This window comes from Melospiza georgiana, chromosome 3, assembly GCF_028018845.1.
Source record: "Melospiza georgiana isolate bMelGeo1 chromosome 3, bMelGeo1.pri, whole genome shotgun sequence".
Lineage (NCBI taxonomy): Eukaryota > Metazoa > Chordata > Aves > Passeriformes > Passerellidae > Melospiza > Melospiza georgiana.
In genome coordinates this window covers 68,404,323-68,424,493 of record NC_080432.1, presented here as the reverse complement: position 1 = coordinate 68,424,493, position 20,171 = coordinate 68,404,323, and the positions used below count along the sequence as shown (strand labels likewise).

The following is a 20,171-nucleotide window of genomic DNA, read 5'->3' as shown; positions in this document are numbered from 1 at the left end:
CCAGGTTCCCAAATAACCCTAGAAGGAAGGGGTGTTTTAGTTTCCTGTAGCTGTTCATCTAAACATAAAAGCAAGTGCATAAGGCTCTGGCAGGATATTTTGCAGAGTTATACAGTAAATCACCAACTACGAATTACAGAACACAAGGTTTTCTTGAATGACCCAATGTTTCCCAGATAGAATTGAATATATTTCATATTGGATACAATTAAAATTTTGGGGTTTTTTCTCCTCTTTTCTTCTCTTTTTATGGCCAGGACAATGAGGGAGAAAGTTCTTAAACCAGAATGGATTTTTTACTTGCATTTTTACTCCTACAGAGAATAAGGGAATGGTACAGGACTCAGACTTCTAACTTACTGCAGTGAAGTGCAGAGGACAGTTTACTCCCTGCTCTTGCTCAAGGGAATGACATGTGCCATGATGCAGGGGTTTGCAGTGCTCCCCTTGTTTTCCTTTACAAAAGCAGTTCTGCCAGCTGTGTCAGCTTTTCCAGGTCCCTTTCTCTGTTCTCTGCCCTCCCTTGTTATCCAGTGAGTGCTTATGCTTCAGTCACAGAGAGATCTACAGCGAGGCTCTGGTGAGCAGCTCACAGCCATTTGGCAAAAAGAAAGATGGTTTATGCTTCACCATGCCAGGAAACTGATCTGAGTCAGTGAGGTTCAGCAGCCATGTGGTTACAACAGACTGACCTCAGATTCCAGGAACAATCTCAGTCTGGAGTCCTGCTGAAGCTATGCCTGTCTGGTAGTTTGGCTATCAAAGTCCACTAGTTCAAGTGGGTTTATGAAGGATGAGCTGCAGAGGGCAATACTCAATTCAAGAGAACAATACTTTGTTTTTCAGCATCACGTCATATTTGGTCCCCAAAATGATATGAATGAAATACAGAGTTTTCTATCCCATGCTAAATGGTCTACACCATTGCACACTTGGAACATTTTCTTCAGTGACAGCTGATATTGGTTACCCTGTGGGCACAATTGCAGTTTACACGGGTTACTTCAGTATGCTTCCTTTGGGAAAGGCTGAAGGATGATGTTTAAAATAAACCCTAACACCAAAATCCCAACCCCATGTCCAGCAACATACTTCACATACCACAGTTTCTTGAAAAGACGGATTTCTTTAAATTTGGAGTTGCTAATCCATAATCTCCCCCAAGTATCTTACACTAACCTTGATGCAAGATGAACACTGGTTTCCTTCAGATACAAAGGGTATTTTTTATCAAATGGGGGCTAAAAATTATTTTTTAGATGTGATGTTCAAGACATAAATGAAAGGAAACCAGAAACTGTAATAGATGGAGAAATTGAAGTGATATATAAACAGTTAATCATTCTTTAGACATGCTTAGCAAATTTTCCTGGCAAGAATGCTATCACTTTGGAAGATAATTTAATAGACAGAGGAGACAAGACAACCAGTTTGCTTCTAATGGCATTGCTATGGTGTAATGGGGCTGAGATGGCTATATTCAAGACAGATGCTATTATTTCTTCTAGTTTTACCATAAGTGACACTATGACAATTCCAAAATCAAGCCTGAAAGCCCATTAAAAACATTTTGCTGGCTTGACTCATAACAAAATGTAAGAACTGCTTTTTTGAGTCCTGATGAATGGAGAAGCTTTCAGAACACTCAGACTGATGATCCCCAGACTGAGCTTTTACAACAAAGTGCAAGGCAAACTTAGTGGTCTAGTGATATGCTTTTATAACGCTTTCTCTTTTAATGGTGTGGCCTTTTCCATCTAAGTTATTGTAGCAATGGAGAGAAATACTGCTTCCCCATTTATTTATTTATTCCCATTTCTGTCCATTTGTGTCACTTCCATGTGAACCTTCAAAAAATTGGTCAGTCTGCTTCTTAGAATCACACAAAGACGCTTGCATGCTTTTTAACTGAAGAAGTAAGTTCTGAGGTCTTGGTGCAATCCTTATAATTAAAGTTTAATTTAGCATAAAAAACCCTCTCACTTATTGCACTTTGGTTTTATCAGTGTTCTCTGCTGTTGCATTCCGCTAACAGACCACACAGCTCTTTATTTGATTTGTCTTACAGTGTTCATCTTCACTGCTCTCTCATACCCTAAAATTTGTCAGTGTAGAAGCAGGACATTACTTCAAGGAAGAAAAGTATCCAACAGCATTGAGTTAATGTTTATATTAACTAACTAGAAAATCTGTTTATGGAGATGTAAACGCTTTCCCAGTTTTTGCAACCCTTCACATGTGACAGTGTCTCAGTAGATAAGCCAGAGGCACTCTAAGAGCAAGTGTTCAGATTCCCCTAAAGAACAGAAGTGTCAAACTTTCTAGAACAGCTGGCCATTCACAACTTTAATAGATAGCTAACAAAGGAAGTAACACTTGTGCCCACATCACATTAAGCAGAGATAGTCAACAAACTGGAGAGGAAAGATGATCCAGTAGCTGAGGACTATTTTAGAATTTAAAAAACCTGACTAAATTGTTGATTATTGTCTTTTGGTAAGCTACTTCTTTCAATTGGATTTGGTCACTAGAGTTTGTTAGATCATGTATTTCAGGTATTTTCACAAAATTTAATTTTTTCCTTTTAATGAAACATATACATGATTTAAAAATCTTTCCAGGTTTGAAGTGAGTGTCTCCAGACATCTCCCTTGTGTGTAGGTTGCATCAAATGGGATGTAGCTGTTAGCAGATTCAAAAGCTAACAGGGGATGCAAGATATGCAAGTGTAAGTACCTTTTCTGCTCACCATGAACCTTGCTTTCTAAAACCAGGTGGAAGAATCAGTGACTGAGAGTGAGGAGAAAGGAGATTTTCTTTTTGATTAGATAGTCAAAAAGTTGAGCTTGGACTTGAGCAGAAGATCTTTCAGATTCTGAAGCACTTGGACAAGATAATAATGACAGATACAAAAGAAATGTAAATGGTAAGATAACAACTTTAACTTATATAAATTTACTGTTAGCATTTTTCTAAGCTGCTGTGTGGGAGGTACTTGCCTGTATTAAGGGAGCCCAGTCTGGAATTACCAAAACTGATGTACATTATTTGTGTCAGTCCTACAATAATTTTTAAACAACAGCTTTTATCTCCCACATATGACACCCGTCATACTGATAATTTCATGGACTAGGGGAACATTCTCTTTTCTCTTCCATGGGTCTCTGGAACCAGGGACTGACAGATAATTCAGTAATGCTAAATGGAGTTTTCTCAATCCATCCACACTCTACTTGCATCAGCATGGGTCTCGACCCCAGGAAGTGATTTCCTTACAGTTTTGTTTGATGTTCTCATGGCACTTGAAAGATTAAAAAGGTACTTTTTTTACAGAAAGAAACTATTTCAAAATTGTCTGACACAACTCCCAGAAGAGTTCTTCTTTGCCCTGACCAAAAGCTGTGTTAGATGAAATGCTTACAAAAAGTCTGCCTTCAGTTCCCCCAGCATCCAGGTTTGGTGAGTATTTTCACCCAGGTGAAGTTTAAGGAGACTTGATTATAGCATAACTAGTAAACAGAAAAGAGAAAGAAGCTATGGGATAACAGGTGTAGGATAATCACACAGCTGCCAAACTTCTATGCAAGGATAAAAACCTTTTAGGATGTCTAATTCTTTGAAGAAAACTTGGCAGGCAATCTGTTCTAAGCAAATTTACTGTAGGTTTAGTCTTTGTCCCATGTAGGCACCTGTGCTGGTTTTAATGTGTGCCCTAATTACATTTTTCTATTTATTTGGTAAGTTGAACACCTTTCTTAGCTTTTGATTCAGATGTTTATTATAAGTTAGTCCTATTGCATATGATCATATTTTTTGTAAGATATGACCCTGAGTCATTCCTCAAAAAAAAAAAACCACATTATGGACTAGAACATGCTTTGTAAAATGACACAGTGGATGTGCTTTCTTGCTTTTATTCAATATTGCAGAGATTAAATAATGTGGCATCCACACTCTTTAGCATTCAGAAAAAGGCAGAAATCGAGGTGATCCTGCTCCCCAGTGAACATTGGTGGATGCACTGCTTTCTCCCTGGCTAATTTCTCTTCAATTTTTTGATGGGGTTTTGGGTAGGTTTCTTTGCAGAACAGCACAGTGTCAATGGTAACAATGGAAACTGTTTCTGCCTTTGAATATCTTCAAAACTGGTGATTAGAGCAGAATTTTTGTGGTGGGAAGGGGAAGGTCTGAATTCCCTCAGCTCCACACTGGATGAACCCAGGTGTATCACATCCTGGCTGAACCTGTCCCTCCTCCTTTATTTTGTGAAAGAAAAATTGAGAGAATGGCAAGAGTTTTGGTGAGGGCAGGAGGGGTGAAGTAACCCCAGACCGGATCAGCCTCCTTTTCTGGCTGTTTTGGACTGACAGTTCATTTGTGTCCAGTGTTTTGTGATGAGTTCAGCTCTTTCAGAAAATGAGAGGCACACTCTCAGTGTGCCTTCTGGACCAAGCTCCTCTCAGATCTCTGGCAGACAACACGTCCTGCTGAGAGCTGGTTGTGACCTAGTTAGCAGGTTGTAGTTTCAAGCATGAGTAATAGGCACTCAATGCACTTAACTGGGGAAATTTGGGTACCTAAGGGTGGGAGGGGAATGGGACTTTGTATGTTCTTAAAAACTCAGAGTCCTCTTAGAGGACCGAAAGCCAACTAAGTCCCAGTTTGGATGCTTAGTATATATAGCAGTTTGGGGTGGAGGTGCACACAGCAGCTACTGTCAGCCCAGTAAAGAAGATAAATTCCTCCTTGTCCATCTCTGTGCTAGGCCAGTTCCACCTGTGCACAAATCCCTCATCCTGGAAGGCTGCATGGAAGAAGGAGCTACAGAAAAATGTTTAAAGTAAGAAAAAAAATGTTAATGGCATTTTTAAATTGTCATCTAAGCCCAGTGCTTTCCTCAAGAAGATGGCTATTAGAAATGCCTGTATCTTCTGAATTATGGAGTTCTTAGATTAAGCCCTGAATGTATATTTATGGCATTTCTAAAATGGCCTCTTTCTGTTTACCAGAGTGGTTTTTGTGGTTTTTTGGGGTTTTTTTTTGGCACCAGTGGTGCCAATAAGTATGCTACTCTAATATTTATGCCTCTTCCATAAACAGAATTGCTGAAAATAATTTTAGGGAAACTTGGGATAGTAGAAAATTGCCTCTTTTTTAAAAAAGACAAAAACAATTAAACAAAAGTAGTTTTTAAATGCTAAGGGTACAGGACAGAATGAAATTTTAAGGTATCTGTAACAGCAATAAAATCTTTTGGAGACTTGCAGTTGACTCAGTACCTTCTTCATTAGGACCATAGTCTTGTACTAGAAAGTGTGCTGCAGGTAAGAAAGGCCTCCAGTAGATTTGCCACATGCAGCAAATAGTGTGACCTTTCATTGCCATCAAAAGTTGTCTGCCTTCTTTCCTCCTCTCGTGCAGATCTCCAGATCCAATGAACACACAGCATTGGGAAAGCTGATCTCCTTTCTTTTCAAGATCATTTGCTCTTGCTTAGCCAGAGGCATTTTACTTATTCTGATCCTATGGTATAGGATCAGAAAGGAGGAGGAGGAATTGAAGCATCATCTAATTGTTGGCTCCTATCTCCTGCTGTCTCTAGATCAAGGAAACTTAGTTGAACAGCACACAGTTTTGAGTGTTTCAGGAACAAATTCTAGTTGCCGATAGGAAAAGAAAACAATCTAGGTTTAGTGTGGGTTTTTTGTTTTTGTTGTTGCCCATATGCCATTATTTATTGCATATAAAGGAATGGTTTTAATTTTTAAAACTTTTTTAAAGGCAGGTTTTAATTTTCAACACTTTTTTTAAGGCAGATTCTTAATCTGGCTGAACAAAATTCTTATAAGACTGAAATCCTAAAATGCTGCAAACATCTTCTAATTATCAAAAGCTATTAGAAATCAGCTTATATTTTAAGAGGTGGCTCTAATACACTTATTTTTCACTGTCCATCTCTGCTATTCCATACTTCCAGGCTTTATCACTGTAGCCTTTTAATTCACCTGTTCATTACGAATTTCCTTCTTTCTTCATTAACTAGCATCCAGATTCATGTTACATTCAGTACCATTCACTGCTATCTACTGAGATTTCAGTCTCACTGTCTATTATACCTGTTTCTTGCCCCTTCAGATTTTAAAGGTCCTTTTCAACTACTCCGTGTTCTCTCAGTCTGTGCTGGTTATTACTTCCACTCCTGAGATTTGTCCCTTCACCTGGAACATCTGGACAGTCAATTCTGAAATTTTCTGTCCCTCTCAATAATTCAGTCTTCCTGCTCCCCAAGTTCAGCAGTTCTTGCCTCAGGATGTAAGCAAGGAAACAGCTGGAGAGCCAGGGGCAAAAATCTCACAATGAATATAAATGTGGCATAAAAAGTTCTTCAGATCTTATGGAAAGGCTGTATGGAAAGCAATGAAACAACACTTAGCATCTCAATAGAAGATTCATCCCAGTTAGTGAATAGGATAAACTTCTGTTCTCTGTGGAGCTGACTCAAGCACTTCTTCCTTCAGTGAATCTTTTTTAGCTTTGTGGAAAGAATTAGTAAGAATTAAATTGAACCACCTGCATGTCTGATCACAAAGTAAGATTTTGCAGATTTTTCTGCTAGAGTGAATGCCTGTGTTCACATTTATTGTTTCATTGGGGGGAAATGTAGGAAGGAATTTTGCCCTACAATTACTGATTTGGACTAACATGCTTTTTCACTGGGGCAGACCTGTAGGCAAGTGATACTTTAGTTTTTAAATGTTTCTCAAGGACAATCTAAATGTCTCAAAACTCCTGGAAGTTTCTTCCTCTGGCTTCAATTTAAGTTACAGCCTTATTGCCTTAATTGCGGTACGACCCATGACTTCTGGATGATGGTATGACATACCTGCTGTGACAGGTTAGATATCCTTGCCAACAGTATTCTGTTTAAATACTGAAATTTTTAAACACCTGAAATTTTCTTTTTGGGAAGTTGCAGATTAGAGTCCTAGCAAGAATAAGCATGTGCTGAGGAACCCTTTGCTCTCTGGGGAAGAAGATGACAAGATTACCTGTGCCTGTGTGGGACATCACAACAGCAGCAGGACCAGGGAGGCCCAGGCATGTGGGTGGGATGTGCAGTGCCTGATGGAGGACCATCCACTGGATGCTGAAAAGAAAAGGGCTAATTTTGGGCAGCCAGGCCATCTCAGTGTCCCAACATGCTCGTTGGGAGTCTCTGAGCTCCATACTGCCTTTAACAAACAGTATGTGGATACCTACAATCTCGCAGTTGCTGCTCCTTCTGATCAGGGAACACACACAGATAATACATGTGACACTCACTGCCTGCTGGTATTTCATCCATGCCACATCTCAGGAAGGAGATGTGGATGAAGATGTTTTCCATGTGCTAACAGCACTGACCTTTCCATTTCCATTACACATCACTCAGAAGCAGTGACCAGACATTCAAAATCTGAGTTTGAAAGCCAAATTTAGACATCTTCTGAATGGTTTTATTTTTGTTTGAACAATAAAATTATTTTTAAACAGAAAAACTGAACTGAACATTATAATTGCAGGAGACTGTGGGAGGCAGAGCTGCCTGCTGATCACATTAAATGTTTGATCCTTATTCAGCCACCAAAGGCTTGGGTGCAGCCAATTTTTTTTTTTTTCTAGTTAAGTGCCTGTCCTGAGATAGTATTATTTTTCTCAGTGCATAGTAACAGGTAGGTTGTCAACAAGTTGAATAAAGGACATGGTGTGGTCATTGTCATTTCAAATCTCTCCTTGGCTCTAAAAACAACTTTTTAGGTATGACTCTGAAACCCTTATAAAGAAGAATGATCAGTTTCCATTCAAGTCTGCAAGTGGGTCAACATAACAGAACTGAAGTCTGAGAACAATCATCAACAATCACCAATTCATCTTAATGGCCCGGATTCTTCATTTCCTTGACAAATGTTTAATTTTCTCTTGTGATCTAACTTTTCTTTAGAAGGTGAGTCATGCACAACAAATCAAAATGATGACATTTTTTTTTGTCCTGTGCAATCTCATGTAGGTGAACCAGTGCATTTGCAACACAGTTGCTATTGCTGGAACCCTTCTCTTCTAGACACGTCTGTACTAAAATGTTACATCTACATCCAGTTCCACAGGATACCAGGATTGAGAAGCACTTTTAAGTAACACAAAAGAGTTTCCTGAAGAAGTTATTTTGTCTGAAAAGAGAAATTATACTAATATTGAAGCTATTTTGTATCCAAATCAACATGGAAATGTATTTTGACAATGGACGGGGGTAAAAAAAAAGACCCTTTAGGTTGCCCCAAAGTTCAGGTATGTAGGTGAATCTTCTCTTACACACATGACCTTATGTCTTTTGCTGCCACTATTCACAGTGAGGATCCTACAGGGTCACACAGCACTGAAATTCAAGCAGCACACTTCTAAAATTGCTTCAGGTGTGAGCTGCACCTTGAATATTCCTTATCAAGGGATCCCCCTTACATGATCAGGAGAGAATGCTCATGGAGCAGTCACACAGGCTTTATTGTCTTCCTGTTCCAAGGAGCTCCACAGATGAGTTATGAAGGGAAAAGGCTGGAGGAGGGGTTTTGTGACTGGGAGGAGAGCTGTGGCCAGGACATTTGTGCCCCCTTGTTTCACAAGATACGGATTCTGCATTCTGAGTGTTCTCTTCATTTTTTCATGTCTGCTTGACATAAAGAGAGTTTCTGGGACAAATGTTTAAAGGGGGGGGCGGGATATGAATGTGTCAGGTGAACAAATGGAAGGGAGGAAGAAAAATTTAATATGGATCATTGCACAAGAGCAAATGAAGAATAAGCAGTCTTTGAGTGAATGTGGCTGGAAATGAGAAAAAGGTTTTCAACGGGAGATCTAGAACAGCCTCTGGGTAAGAATAAATGTAAAAAACCCCCAACCAACTAAACAAAAAACACCCACCAAACCAAATGAAATAAGAAAACCCAAACAACCTTCTCCCCTCTCCCTCCCAAAAACCCCCACAAACCCAAACCAACAACAAAACAAAACAAAAAACATTTCCTGCTCCTAATATCAACTTGATCAAGAGAAGGAAAGAAAAAGTAAGAACTGATTGACGGGCACAGACAGAGTTTGGGATTAAATTAGCTAGGGTTTTTCCCTCAGCATACTTTCCTATTTTCCAGTGTTCCTAAAGTTGCTACCGTGGCACCTGCTGGAATCAGCCATGCTACTGAACAGAGCCTAACCCGGAGTGCTGCTGAGCACGCACTGCCTGCCCGGTTCAATAGCAGCTCATTTCCTTGGCACCCTGCTGGACACACTCTCTGCCTCAGAGGACAGGACTGCAGCACAATTTTAAACAGTACCTCACCTAAACAGCTCAGGGTCTAATGTAGAAACAAACCAACAAAAAAAGCCAGTCTGATGTATGAATAGTACCCAACTTACTTTTAAAACATAATATACTCTCTTTAGGTTATTCTACATAGTACCTCACCAAATATTAAGCAGTCAAAATCAAGGTGTCTCTGGCATTCTCTGGGATGATCTCACTGCCCACCAGAACAATTTCTACTTAACAGAGCCTTACAATCCTATGCTTAAAATGTGAATTATGATTGGCATTACTTGTAAGAATAGTTTCTGCCATAGAAGTCCACTCAATTTAATGGAAAAATGTCTTGAACATTAATAGCAATTCAATTATTTGGAGTCTTAAAACCTCTAAGAACTATATCCCATCTGCAGCTGGACCTGCAATAAATTGTGCTTTCTGATAAATTTAGTCTTCATACATTAAAGCTCTTTCAGATCATATTTTCTTGAAATTCAAGGAGACCTCTGCCCCTCTTTCAAGGGACATACAGTGACTTACTTCTTTTCTATAAAAAAATAAACTAAATTGCATTTACTTGGGCCATCAGCCGGCTTCACAGGAAATTTACTGGAGAAGCTGATCGGTGGTAGCTTGTGCCACAGCTCATGGGTTTGTCCTCTCACAGTGATAACCAGAAGGCAATTAATTAAAAGTTTCTGAGGCTAAATTACAAATTAATATATATAAGCATATATAAAGTATATGCTGATGTGGACTGAGTAAATCATCTCCCCTAGTTCTGATTGCATCCAAGATTGAAGTGTTGCTAAAATTCAGAGTAATTTGGGCTTAGAAATCGTATGCTGCCTTCATTATTAGAATTAGGTATCCATTGACTAATTAGTCTACTCCCTTTTGTTACCTGTAAAAATATTTTATTGTGCTATAGCTGTGATATTACAGGAACTTATGTCATGAAAACAATCAAGCTAAAAGAAATGAGCATAGATTTTTTTTTTTAATGCATAATTTGGAAAAGCTATGACAGGTGTTATTCTATTATGAACAGGACTGAGTTGACTCTACTGGAGTTAAGTCCTTTTATGAGGATGACAGATCTAGAGGTAGCAGTTTAATGGATCCCCAAAATCCCATATCTTTTTAAAGAACTGATGAGCTGAAAGTTATGGGATATGTATATGCAGAAGGTATCTTGTGCTACTTGCCATATGCTTCCATTCTCTCTTTTTAATTTTTTAAATGCAGGTTTACATTGCTCAACCATCCAAAGCCTTCCTGGTTTTGTAGTGTTTTGCTTACTGAGCAATTTTTTTTCTAACATGGCCCTAATTAATATTTTTCATGTTGATATTCAGATTACATATTCAAAGGAGCAAACTGGAGAGGTTTTACCCTGATCATCTTCAAATGAGTAAGAATACTTGATCAGAAAGACTAACTTCTCATTCAGCTGCCAATGCCCAATTTTGTCCTGGAAATTGTCTGCATATGAAGATTTTCTGGATCTTAAGCTCTCTCTGATTTCCATATATGAGCATTACTTTGGTAATAAGGAAGCTGGAGTAGGAGACAAGATCCTTAATGTTAGATTTTAACCCTTTAAATCAACAAGAATTTTGCCCTGTATTTTTAATTTCTGCATCTGCCACCATTTTACTGTGTGATCCTCTAATTGCTTAATTGATATGTAGCTGCATTTCTGTTCTGTGAAAAGCAGTGCTGCTGTCTTAGCATGCAAAGGTAATTTAGTGGTTGTTTGAAAGGTGAGCTTGTAGAAAAGACAGCATGATGGAATGATTAAAAAGCACTTATTAGGTCTAAATTGCCAAAATCTGGAAGGACAGAAATAGTCTTTTCATAATGTGTTCTTTATTTATTCTTAGTGCTTGCTAAATTGCTGGATTCTCAGAATAATAATAATATGATGAGTAGTCACCTCCTCTTTTACTATTTTCATCTTTCTGGATTCTCTATTTTCTTAAAAGTTCCTGAAATATCACATTGTATGAAACCAGGACACTGTATCTGCCACAGCATTATATGCCTGACCAAGAAAAGTGCTCAGCAGAAGTAAGGTCATACAAGATATATAACCTTCTTATTACCTCATGCACATACAGATATGAGCAACTCACCTTTCCTAAACTTTAAAATTTCCTTAAAAATATGTTCAAACAATTCTCTCTCCTGTTATGTATGAAAAAAATTAATATTGAACATAAATCATGACCTCCCGTGCCACGGGTTTGATAGAATATTAATAGTAATAAACACATGAAGGACTTGAGTGAACTCAGTATAGTTAAAGCCATTCAATATGAGTTATACTAAATATAACTTTTAAAACCATATATATTTGAGATGGGTATGAGATGTTGATATTAATATTTTATATATCAGATTTCCAAATTTATGGTACCGCCAATATAAATATGTTGACTTCTGTTAGTGAATACAACATTGTGATTCTAGAATAAACATGGTAAAAGTCAACATGATAAACATTAAATGTATTAAAAGCTGATAAATTTCGATCCGAAATTAAACATGGGGAATAACTATTAAGCAGGTGTGTTGCTAACTGGATTCTTCAAGCATATGTTCATTTGTACAACTGACAACGTACCCCTCTGTTGTGAACAAAACAGAAGGAACTATAAAAATCTGCAGTGTTCTTGTTTGTAGTAGGTGAATATCAAGGGAACAACACAAACTGAAAAATCTCAGCAAACACTGTATCCTTTGGTCAATATCATATTGAGAAGGAAGAATTCAGGCCAGAGGCAGAGAGATGTGATGGGCCTGTACTGTAAAGAAACAGTTCCTGGGCTGGTTCTCTGGCTCTGAGGCTAAATGGCCAATTCAGTTTCATTTGTACAATTAGAATCACCTGCTCTGCATAACAGGACAGTCTCATATTAGCATTTTATTGGGAATGATCCCTGGAACGTGGTAACTTTCCAGTCAGGTCTGGGACCATCCTAAGAACTCAGTACATAGACAATCAAGTTCTGGTGCAAAAGCTCAGGCTTCTGTTAGTTTGCAGAGAAAAAAATCTGGGACTCTTAATAAAAACCGAGAGTCTTGGCAACTAAAAGAAGTGCTCAGTGCAATCCTGCACCCACAGGAGTTGTGCTACCCTGGCTACTACATAAAGCCAGAATCTTAGACAGCCTCATGAACACCATGTTACTGCTGTATTTTAGCACCGACTGCTATTGAAAAAACAGCTGTGATTTCCTTGGATGGTTACTGATCAATTGAAGCAGGTTAAGAAGAGCTAAGACAATGGTTGAAGGATTATGGAATGTATTTGGTGGTAAATGTGTTCAGGAGCTATTTAGGTTAAAAATAGAAAAAAATTAGGAGTGCATTTCACAGCTTCTGAGTAGTTTGTACTGCATGATGCAAGATGATAGATAATAGAGGTAAAATAAGGTAACTTTCTTGTTAGTTCTGCTTTTATTAGATTTTTCAAGTGTCTGAACTTTGTCAGCTATCTCTATCCTAGTCTGCAATTAGCAGTGTAGGCATGGGCTTTAAGACAGATGCTGGATATGGGCTGGTCCTTCTGCAGAGAGAGCTGAGAACAAATCCGATAAACAGTCAGATTTCTGTGTTCTGAATCACTGACCAATGCTCAGTCTCAGCTCAAAGCTGCTGCCTTCATAACTTGATAGGTTATGAAGTGGCTGCACTCACTGGTTATAGGTACTCCCTCTATCCTTACAAGATTCTTACCACACAAGTACTTATTTCTTTTGTGGTTAATTTTACATATCAAATAATCAAAAATTTGAAAGCAGCCTTGTCTATTCTGGTCAGCACGATGTTTACTATACAGCTGAGATTCTGTTTATTATCATCTGGGGGTTTTTAAATTTTGAGGGTCAGTAAGTGTTTATAAAAATACTTGGACAACTGTAATACATATAATAGTGAAAAAATTCTACACATGAGATTCCAGTTAGCAGGTTATCAGATATATCAAACTGTATCCATTAGATTATCAGACCATTATAAGACAACTGCATTACAACACAGTAGATATATATTTAAACCATTCTACATGAATGATAAAAAAAATAACTTTTACATCTCACTCTTCCCAAACCCATCTTGAAAGCTATGAAGCATCTGATTAATATTTTAGGACTTGTAATTTCTGAAGATAATAAGACTTGGAAATAAAAGTACCTTTTGGACACTGACTAATTAGGATGACACTTTCCACCTACATTCATTAAATCAAGGCTACTTGTGAAGCTCTTGTACAGGAAGTTATTATTCACTGTTCTCAATTTTCATATGATGCAAAATCATTGAGAGCAGAATCTACACTACCCAAAGGTCTGGTGCAATGTGAATATCAGAGAGCATGTGCTGTCTGCATTGCTGTCAAAATAAAGCAAAATGGATAAGAAATTCCTTACTTCAGAAGGTTGTTCCCATTAAGCAAACCATAAACATTAACAATGGTATTAAACATTTACTATACATTTCTTCACTATGAGGCCAGTGAGGCACTGGAACAGGTTGCCCTGAAAAGCTGGGGATGCCCCATCCTTGGAAGTGTTCAAAGCCAGGTTGGGTGGGTCTTTGAGCAACTCAGTCTAGTGGAAATTGTCCTGGTCCATGGCAAGGGGAACTGCAACTGAAATCTATGTAGGGGCCCTTCCAGCCCAGACATTCTATGACTTCCCTCTAATTTAAGTTTCTATGAGAGCAGCATATATACTGATACTAATCAGGCAGTGGTGCTGTGAGAAATGTCAGGGCTCCCTGCAGCTCCTTGCCACAGCTGCAATGTGCCTAGGACACGCGGCTGCTCTAAGGGTGCTCGCTGTTCTGAAGTCTCTCTTGAAAGCTGTCTGAACTACAGAAACAGAGAAACACAGAATCACTGAGTGGTTTGGGTTAGAACAGACCTTAAATATCACCGAGTTCCACCCCCCCTGCCAGGCTGCTCAAAGCCATGTCCAACTCGGCCTTGGAAGCAGGTATAAAAGTGCTGTGCTAAGGATACCATGAGACCCTCCATCCGTGCTTCCTGGGCTTTAATTGCTTTCTCTCACAGGATTATTTTACTTTAACTTACATGAGCTGCTGATAAATGAAGACATTGTTACAGCATACCAAAGCACAGCAAAAGAGAATACAGCAAAAACATAATACATAATAAGCAAGGTGGCATAATCAATTAATCAGGGATTTGAGACAGAGTGGCTGTGTCCTTTAAAGGCAGTGCTACTGTGACATTCTCTCTGCCAGTCTGTATGCACAGAGATGGGCTGGCTATATACAGTGGTTCAGCTTGTGATCTCTCATATTCCAGCAAGCACAGAGCTGGCATCACTGGAGAGAGCAGCCAAATGAAGCTGCTCTGGTAGCAGAGGCTACAGAGCTGTGTTAATGCCTCACTGTCTCATTTACCCCTTTCTCACTGAAGAACCTAGGCTAGATATATACTGGTTTTGTTTGGAGAAAGATTATGCAGAACAGATGTAGTGTTTAAGGTGTGTGCATGTTTTTAATGCTTGGCTGCTGGATTGAAGATTTTATTAAATTTTATTTCTGCTCTATCTCCCTACCTGTAATTTCCCACATACATTCTATTTAGATATTTACTGATTTCTAAGAACTTGCTGCTATTAACTTACCAAGTAAATAATGTATGAATATTTCTATTGTATGGAAGTTAAGATGCATTTCATTTATATTTTATAAGCAAAGAATTTAAAGGCAAAGCTATGATTCAAAATGTTTATGATGCTATGACAGAATCAACCTTAAATTGATTAAAATGCTCTTATTTAAGTCCAGATTCATTAATATACCAGAACAATAAAAGTTTTTCAAAGCACACGAGTCATTTAAATTGAGTTTACATCTATTTTGCATCACTGGAGCAGTGCAAATGAGAGAAAGCACACTGGGGAATCAAGCCCTTATTCTGGTTTGGTTGAGGCACAGGTTAGATGGTGGCTGGGCAGGAGGAGCAGAGCAGACCCCCAGTTCATCTGTTTGTGTGCTTCAAGCATTCCCCAGGGTCCCTGCCACCATCACACTGCTTGGCTGCTTCCCCTGTGCATGCTAGAGACAGCAGCCATGCCAAGGAAAACCTTTTGAGAGCAAATACCCGGCTTCAAGTAGAGACACAAAATCTCTGCAGAAAAGAGCTCCCTGAAATGGTTAACTTTCCAGAGAACCACAGTGACACACACATGCAGCTCACTTCCTCAGACCCTCTGCAGCCAAGACCTGCAGAAGTGCCAAGCTGAAGTGCTGGGATTCTTTGGAAGAGTCAGCAGCAAAACTATTCACACAACTCGACACAACTCTACTTACAGCCTGTATAGCCACAGGCATTAGCTATAACCACCAACAGACAAACTTAACTACAACTTAATCTATTCACTTGTTTTTATACTCTATGCACAAGCTTTTAATTAATTAATGGTATGGAAAGTTTGATTGCATTATTTCATTATAAAAACTACTTAGAGGAAAAAGCTATGTCAACACAAATGCTAGGTTTTGTGAAAGATTTATTTTTAATGAATTTTAGCTCAAGCCAATTAGTACATGAATTTTATGTTCTTAGAAAAGTCATCCTGTATTCATAGAATAAGCACTACTAGTATGGTAGGGATATATTTTTCACTGTAAAAGCTGAAATCTTGGTACGAGTGCAAAATAAATCCCTGGCATCGTGAAGCCATGATCAGGAGGGAGCTAAGGGAACAGTGATGAACACCTCTGTAAGAGCTAATACTGTTTCACTTAGTACACTTCTGGTGTATTTGTAAGAACCTCCATATGTTCATAATTAAAGGCATGCATGTGAAGCATACAAGTAAGAGAGTGCTACTTAAAAGTACTAGGATTGTAACATTTATTTAGGCTAATGTATTTTTAGTGAACAAAAGTGAATATACCATATATATACATCTACATATATATGTGTTTTGCTACATATACACCACTTGTAAGTAGAAAATCATGTCTGAGACTGGCTGACATTCCTCCTATCCTTTCCCATAACAATACCACTCAGCCTCTCCTCCTCTTAGTCTTTTGGGAGATGGGGATTAACACATTTGAGGCTTCAACATTTTATTTTTTGTGAAGAATTTCACAGCTCATGGGTTTCTACCCTTCTCTACTGTATCACATTCTGCTGTGATTGTGTTGCTCCAAGTTGTGTCTGCTGCCAAATTAAAACTGTGAGAACTTCTGCGTCTTTGGGTCTGGGTTGTGCTTTTGTAGTTCTCTGGTCTCCTATTCCTTTATTATTCTTATAACAAAATCAAAGAGGGGCTACCACTGAGATCAGGGAAGTATTCTGCAAGATCAATACCTCCTCAAGCAGGACTGAACTCAGGAGCACTCTTCTGAAGAAGAATTTGTGTTTTAGCTCCTTACAAATCAGCTACATTTTATGGCACATTTAAAATTTCCCTTTGAAATTGAGCATGTTGATGCACATCCTTATAATATTACACAGAACAATTAGAAAATGATGCTACTTCAAATGTACAGAATTCATATATATATACATATATAAATATATATATGTGTGTGTGTGTGCCTTGACATACAGCTTGCATTTTGTATTTAATATAGAAGTTAAAAAAAAAAAGAATTGCAGTTAAGAATAAAATATTTCATCTTCTTTTCAGGGTGGGTAGAAAACTGCATTGGGATAGGGAATTTTTCACCAAGCTGTCAGTCAGATTTCAATTCAAATCAATAGTGCAGGGAGTATTTTTCAACAGACAGCTTTTCAGTAGCCTTCTTGAAACCAAGTTCAAGGGTTCAGGGCAATTCTTTGTACATAAGTATCCATGTTGCATAACAACAAGAAGAAGAACTACTCTTATGTGTAGATTTCAAGATAGAGACCAAGGGCTGAGTACAGCTTTACATTCCTGGGCAGGCCACTCAACTTGGTGATAGGTAAAATGAAGGGACCTGACCTGCCAGTGCTGTACCTGCTCTGGTTTCAGAGGACACTCCTGGCACCTTACACAGATACAATATGTGCTCCCTGTCAGCTAGGGAGCACTGAGTGAAATTACCAGGCAGCAGGTTCATAGCAAACAAAAGGAAGTAGTTTTTCACACAAATCATAATTAAATTTTGGTGCTCATTTCCACAGAACAGGGTTGAGACCAAAGCATAAACGGATTTTTTAAAAGGGAGTAGGGAAACTCAAAGTTTATTGCATATGATGATCTGAGAGCAACCTCCAGTTTAAGAAATCCATGTTCTGTGTGTTGCTGAAACTTGAAAGGATATGCCAGGAAAAGATCCCTGTATGCCAGTCCTGTTTCTTACGTTTTTCTCCTTCAGCATCCGCTAATGACTGTAGTCAGAGCCAGGATATTGGACTAGATATTCAACTCACTATAGCAATTTATTTGATCGTATTCTTTTAATTAAATTATGTTCTTATTTTGGCTACTTAAAAGGATCTAAGGCCTTGATGGAGAAAGGCATTTAAATGCTTTAATGCTCACCTTATTTCATGGAGGCAAGTACTTGAGTGTATCATAGCATTTGCGTTTTAGGCCATAAACTTACTGGGGTGGGGCTCACTCATCTTTTAATAGGACTTTGCTTTTTCTGGGTATGAGCTAGAATAAAAATATGTATTTGATAACAGTGATAACAGAGTGCAACACTGTTTTTCTATAAAGGTTAAATAGTTTGTTTGCCTAAATGGCTAGTGCCACAGGTAAATTTCCTAGCGATTTATGTAAGGAGGATGACACTAGCATCAACTGATGTGAAAAAGAATCAACTTCCTTTATAGAGCTCCCAATATTTGTAATGCATGAACATTACATTTGTAGGAAGCTATTCTTCACCTGTTACCCATATTAGTATTGCCAGCCAATATGTAACTTACATTTACCTAGAAGGGTATTTCAGATTTCATCCATTTTGCAAAAGCATCTGGCTGCAAACCTATGACACACGTTGGTGAAAATCCAGGTACAGAAACGAAGAAACCGAATACCGAAAACCATAAATTTCACCCCTGCTGTTTCTAAGCCTGACAGCCCCATAAGGTTTCCTTCTACATCAACAAGAAGAGATAGAGATGAACGTTAGGCTGGCAGCCGAGCAAGCGAGGCAACCTCGGCATTCTTAATTGCGGGCGGCTCCATCCCGAGGAGAGGCGCAGCCCCGCAGGAGCAGCACACGGCGGGGCGGGCAGCGGCACCGCATCCCCGCAACACCGGCGGGTGTTCCCGGCAGCGCGGGGAGCCCCGCTCCGCACCGGGAGCATCCCCGCCCGCCGCCGCGCCCCGCCACCTGCTCCTGCCGCGGCCCCCGCCCGCCGCCCGCCGGCATTTCCCGGGAGGGGCGGGAAGGAGGCCGGGGCAGAGGATGGCGGTGCCGCAGGGCACGGCGGGCGGGGGAGGCTGGTGCCGCCCGGGGCTCCGCGGCCGCTGCCCCCGCGGCTTCCCCGGCCCCGGCCCGGCCCGCCCAGGGGGGCAGCGGAGAAAGGGGGCAGAGGGAGGGAGGGAGGGATGGGAAAGCAACTCCCGATCTTGAGCAACCACTCGCTCGTTCACCCTCACCTTCCGCCGGCTCCTCGGATTGAAATGACAACAACAATAATATTAATAAAAATTACACCACCTCTCCTCGCGCGGAGCAAACCCACGTTACAGGCAGGGGAAGGTCAAGAGGAAAGACGGGAGGAGCGCTGCCTCGCCTCCGATCTAGCGGCTGTCACACCGCCAGCCCGTGTCCCCGGCTTCCCCGGGGGCGGCCCAATCCCTCCCCCTGCCCGGGCTGGGCAGCAGCTCCCGGCGCGGCGAATGCCCCGCGGCATCCCCAACACAAACCGGGGGGCGGCGGAGATGGGGGGCGCGGGTAGAGCCCGGCGACACCTCTCCCCACCCCTTTGTGCATCGCGGGCTCGACACACACACACACACACACACACACACACACACACACACACACACACACATATACACACACACACATATACACACACACACATATACACACACACGCTCCACCTTGCAACCTCGGCGCCGAAGCCACCCGTTGTTACACACACACACAGAGGCACGCTTACACACACCCTGTCACCCCGAGAATACATTTTCTCTTGCACTCTACCGCCCGCCATCCATCCATCCATCCATCCATCCATCCATCCATCCATCCATCCATCCATCCATCCATCCATCCTCCCTATGGTCTCCCTCCTTCCTTTTCCTCTCCCCCCCCTACATCCCTCCCTTTGGTCGGCGTGGTTTTCCACACACACACACACCCTTTGCATCACTATAAAGCAGACATTTTGGTGCCGTTTATCACGGTTCAGGCTGAAACAAGCGCGGAGCGCCTTACCCACCCCCGCCCGGCTGCGTGCAGTTGGCGCTGAGCGATCCCGGGAAGGGCTGCTGCGGCTCGTCCCCTAGCGCAGCTGCTCCGCTGCCATCCGCCCAACTTCAGCACCCAGCCGGCGGGGAGAGGGCGGGAGGCGGCGGCAGGCGGGCGGGTAGGGAGGGAGGGAGGAAGGGAGGGAGGGGGGCAGCGAGAGAGAGCGAGAGAGAGGGAGAGGTTGGGAGGGAGGGAGGGAGGGCGGCGGAGAGGAAGGGCGGGCGGGAGGGTGCGAGGAGCGGCGCGGAGCGGGAGTCCCCGCACATGCGCTCTGCCGCCGGCGCCGGGAGTTCCCCGCTCGGCGCGGCCCGGCCCGGTGAGGGAGGCACGGCCCGGCCCGGCACGGCCCGCCCCAACCCGGCCCGGCCCGCTCGGCCTCAGGGACACTTCCCGGCAGGCAGAGCCGGGGGACTCCGCCGGC

The 20,171-nt window shown here is 41.0% G+C and overlaps 1 protein-coding gene across 4 annotated transcripts in view; it reads right to left on the bottom strand.

The window, feature by feature from the left end:
* RGS17 (regulator of G protein signaling 17) overlaps window positions 1–19,861 on the bottom strand; it is a 69,781-nt gene extending 49,920 nt beyond the window's left edge. Inside the window, exon 1 of one of the 4 annotated variants that reach the window (XM_058019840.1) lies at window positions 19,722–19,861. The gene's annotated coding sequence lies outside the window, so the exon portion shown is untranslated. Of the gene's footprint in view, window positions 1–18,991; window positions 19,097–19,717 lie in introns of those variants that run through there. The other 3 variants (XM_058019841.1, XM_058019839.1, XM_058019838.1) reach the window with 3 other exon arrangements.
* Between the last annotated feature and the right edge of the window lie 310 nt (window positions 19,862–20,171).